Below are 5,491 nucleotides of genomic sequence, written 5' to 3' on the forward strand. Positions count from 1 at the left end.
ACCCTTCTCTGTTTCTAAAAATATTGACATCTGGCCTCTTAGACCCTTGGAATCATTATTCTTTCTTTTAAACCTCTAACCCCCTGGGGAAAAAACAAAACAAAAACTCTAGCTTTCTGAAACTAGCCACTTTGATATAGTCCCTCTTTTTTCTTACAACCTGTGACTTTCACTGTGCTAAGTCAAAATATCTGTTTTCTGTTCCCTTTTATCAGTAGGGAATTATTGATCTGCAAGTAAGCAGAAAGCCCAACCTACAAATAGAATGCTATTTAGTATTTAGCAAAAGAGAATAAATGGTTGTTCAGTCAAACTACCAGCCCTGTTATCCCTATGCCTCTGAGCGGCAAGTACAAGTCTAAGCCCTGTATTTATTAGCTCATTTACTCTTCACAAAAACCTAGAAGGTAAATATAATTATCACTGTCACTCAGTATGAAGAAACTGTAAAACAGGGAGGTTAATTTAAAAAAAAAAAAAAGTGTGTATTAGCTGGATGTGTTAGCTCATGCCTGTAATCCCAGCTATTCCCAAGACTGAGGCAGGAAGATGGCAAGTTTGAGACCAGCCTGGGCAACTTAATGAGACCCTGTTTAAAGATAAAATGTTTAAAAGGGCTGATTTTAAACATTTTATCTACCTCATTGGTAGATTGCTTATACAACACCCTGGTTTCAGTCCCCAGAACTACAGAACAACAACAACAACAACAAAATCCTGCGTGTTAAATTGTCAGGGCTAACATAAAAAATACCACATTTGGGTGGCCTAAATAAATTTTTTGTCTCACAGTTTTAAAAAGTTGAAGAGGAAGGTGTCAGCAGGGTTAGTTTTTCTGAGGGCTAGGAAAAAGCACCTGTTCCTCACTCTTCTTCTGGCAATACCTGGTAATCTTCCGACAATACCTGGTATTCTTTGACTTGTAGATGCATGATTCAATCTCTGTCTTCATCTTCGGATGACATTCTCCCTGTGCAAATGTTTTTGTATCAAATTCCCCTTTTTTTAAAAAAAAGCAGACACCAGTCATACTGCATTAAGGCTCATCCTAATGACTTCATATTAACTTAGATTATCTGCAAAGTCTTTCTTTCCAATAAGGTCATATAATAAGTACTGAGAGCTTGGACTTTAACATCTTTTAGGAGACACAATTCAACTCATAATGTCTTGATAGGTGGGACAGCCATGAATTGGTTCATAGAAAATTGGCTCCAGACCATCTGCTCTTTAACTATACTTACACTTCTAATTTTCAAAGATATGCTAGCTATGCTGTCTCACTATTAAGCCTTTTTTCTTGTCATAATTTTCTCTCTTCCTACTCACAATCCTCACAAACTACTGAGCAGCTACTTTTCAGTATCCTTTCAGAATGAAGATGTGTTAATAGGGTTATTGTATAACAAGTTTATATTGAGCTTAATTGTTCTACGTTGTGAAATAGAGTATTTACTTCTAAGGAATCCAGGAGATGTGCGTGGATTTCATTTTTCCCAAATTTAAAATGTGGAAAGACAGAAACCCTTTTTTGTTTGGCTGTATTCTCGTGGCATTAGGTGAAAATGGAATTCCTACTTTATCTTCCACAGATGTCATGTGGACCTTTCACTGGCGGTGCTTGCTCAAGAATGCCATCTGTTACAGAGGCAGAATCTGCAGGACTAGGAGCATTTGGCCACAAGATCAGGACAGCCTGAAGCACAGTCTTTGCAGCCCTAGCCCCAGCCTAAGAGAGATCCACATGGTCACTTGCTGGTGGTAGTGGAACTGTGTACCCTACTCCTGCCCTTTTCACAACTCTTCCTCAGGGCTTTTTCTTTTGTTGTAATACCCCACTGTGCCTACCCATCTAGCATGCCAGAAGTTTCAGGAAAAAAACAAAACAAAAAAAAACAAAAAAAAACCTCACCCAGATATTGTTCCTTAATATAAAACTGACATCAGTTGGTAAATACCCAAACCATTGCCCTGCAGGTAGAAAAACTAAGGTGTATTTTTATATGGCTTCCTGAATTTCCCTAGCAACATTAAATGCTAATTGCCTAGAATGGGCCTGGATTAATAATCCACTCCCTACAGGTCACCTTCCCTTTCTTATCTGACTTCTTAGTAGTGGGGTTGTATTTTTTTAACTACTAGGAAAAGATTAACCCTTGAATTTTTATCTTTGAATCTGCTTCTGATAAAATCCTAGTAAAATGATAACTATATGCAGTTAAGAAGTTTATATCTCTTTACCTCAATTTCTACATTTCCAAATGAATTGTTTGAAATTATTTAATAACTAAAAGTAAAAAATTAATAATAGCACCTATTAAATAATACAAGTAAAGATAAGTCCATACTGATATAAACAAATGTATGTTAAAAAGAGACAGTTTCTTTTCTTATTGTAAAAAGTCAACTAGTAAATGTGGAAGAAATAATAGAATTTTTTAAAAAATCACTATTTGGCATCATATAACAATTAATCAAACTAAGTTAGCATAAAGTTAAAAATCTGAGGAAAATGGAAAATTTAGTCTCAGAGAACTTCTGCATAAAACACTTACTATTACAAATTGAAGAGGAGTAACTATAGCAGAAAAACCTATCAGATACCAACTTAATTGAATTATCAAAGTTAACATTACTAGCAATAGAATAAATTAAAACCATGTATAAATTAATAGAGTATAATAAAGACACAGCATCTCTTTTGTCATGTTCTTGCCAAAAATGCAAAATTAAATCAAATCAGGAGGAACTATAATATAAACTGAAACTGCAGGACATTCTTCAAAATAACTGGGATTGTAATCTTCAATATCAAATCAGGGAAGTCAAGAAAAGGCTTAGAAATTTAGAGGCAGACAAAGAACAAGGAGAAAAGAAACAATGGATTGAATTCTTTCACCAGAAAAAGCATTGTTAAAACAATTAATGAAATACAAATTGGGTCTAAGGTTTAGGTGGTAGAAACATATCAAGGTTAATTGGATAGTGTTAATTTAGATATGTAGGAGAATGTACTTGTTTCTTGAAAATATATACTTAAGTCTCTAGGGTTGCTTGGGTATCATGTTAACAAGTTATATTCAGTGATTCAGAAAAAACAATAGATGATTTTCTTCTCTTCCTGAAACTTTCCTATTAAGTTTGAGATTATTTCAAATTATTTTTAAAATTGAATTTCTCTTCAGTCAATAATGACTACTCTATTTTGATGATATTTTCATGATTTTCTCTGTTAACTGGCAATCAGAAATTTCCTGGAGCTACTTATAAAACCAAAACATTTAAACAAAAAAAAAGTGTGTTAAAGCATTAAAGGTGATTGGAGAATTTTTTCCTCTAACTATTGAGTTGTAAGTATTAGCTATGTAATTTTACTATAAACAACTAGATCATCCAAAATCTGTTTTTAAGACAATGGATAACAGGTGTCACCAAACTGAGATCCCAAAGAGAATGGAAATAATATGCATCACAATTACTTCAGCTTTCCTGAATGGAGATTCCTCAGAAACTTGGAATGGAACCACCATTTGATCATTCACTTCTTGGTTTATACCCAAAGGACTTGAAGTCAGCATATTATAGTAATACAGCCACATCAATGTTAATAGTAGCTCAACTCACAATAGCTAAACTATGGAACCATCCAAGGTACCCTTCAACAGATGTATTGACGAAAAAACTATTATATATGAATATTATATATGTTTAATATTATATATAAATATTACTCAAAAGTAATATTTATATATAATATTCATATATTATATTAATGATGGCATTTGCCAGTAAATAGAAGGAGCTGTAAAATATCATGCTAAGCAAAATAAACCAATTCCCAAAAAACAAAAGCTGAAAATTTCTCTGATGTACAGATGCTAATTCACAGTGGGATTCGGGGTGGGGGGGGGTGGGGGGGCGAAGGATGAATAGATACTTTAGGTAGAGAGGAGTGAAGGGGGAGAGGGTATTGAGGTAGGAAGCATAGTAGAATGAATCAGATATTATTATCCTATGTACATATATGACTATACAACCAGTGGGAATCTACAACATGTATAATCAGAAGAATAAGAAATTATACTCCATTATATATGATGTATCCAATGCATTCCAGTGTCCTGTATAACTAATTAAAACAAATTTAAAAAATTACAAACAATTACTCAAGCTTACTACATGGAGGAATCATCTGAACTTTAGGGCAAGCACAGGGTACCTAAACAGAGAACAACAGTTTTACTAAGTTAAAAAAACAGAAGGAACATTGGAAAATCTTAAATGACTGGAATTTATTAACAGAGAATCATTGAGATAATACATAGAAAATGAGCATTAGAAATCTTCACTGGTTCTCCTGAGTCTCTTCCTGAATAAAATGTGCAAACATGGAGTGACTCTCCAGAAGTCCTGGCATAGTATCATCAAGAGGGTGAAAGCTGAATAATTCCAAGTGTTCACAAAGGTATAAGAATTATTGAGTTGCAACCAGGTAGAGTAGAAAGAGATCACTGAACTCCTACTATATTCAGTAGACAACATCATGACTAACACATTAGTAGTAGGACAAAAATAGTCCTAAAATAAAGACCACTCTAGACTTACCTAAAATATCTTCAAAACAAACTTCAAAATCATCTAACTGGTCATCAAAAACCTTAACTTTCTATAAAAACAAAGTTTAGTTACCCTTAAAGGAAGTTCAAAAATCCAAACGCCCATGTACTTAGCATCACAATGTCCAGTATAAGGTCAAAAATTACCAGAAATGCAAAGAAGTAAGAAAATATGAGGAATAACTAGAAAAAAAATCTCAGTTAACAGAAAATTATACAGAAATAGCAGGGATGATCAAATTATTACTTAAGAATTTTAAACAGTTAATATAAATATCTTCATATTTTCAAGAAGACATAAACATAGTAAGAAAAAAATAGAAAATGCAATAGAACTCAATAGAATGAATCAGACATCATTACCCTATATACATATATGACTATACAACAAAGACTAAAAAATACAATATCTATAATGATAAATTAAGTGGACATGAGTAATTGTAGTATAGATTGGTGGCGAAAGCCTGTAATCTCAGTTACTCAGGAGGCTGAGGCAGGAGTATCGCAAATTTGAGGCCAGCTTCAGTAATTTAACAAGACCTTGTCTCAAAATTAGAAGTAAGTAAATGAAAAGGGCTGAGACTATAGCCTAATGGTATAGCATCTATGGATTCAATCCCCAGTACCACAAGAAATAAGCCATTGAGCTTGAACACCTATAATAAAATCTATCTAAATTGAAGCATGGAGAGTAAACACTGAAAAAAACAATTCTTTAACGACCAGTAACACAACAATAACTGGCCTAACATAGATTTGATTGAAGACCATAAAGAAAACAAAGAAGGAGGGAAAAAAATTACTTGAAGAATTCATGGCTGTAGATCTTCTACATTTAATTAAAACTCTGAATCCAGAGATAGAAAAAAGAT

Source organism: Ictidomys tridecemlineatus, chromosome 4, assembly GCF_052094955.1.
Source record: "Ictidomys tridecemlineatus isolate mIctTri1 chromosome 4, mIctTri1.hap1, whole genome shotgun sequence".
NCBI lineage: Eukaryota > Metazoa > Chordata > Mammalia > Rodentia > Sciuridae > Ictidomys > Ictidomys tridecemlineatus.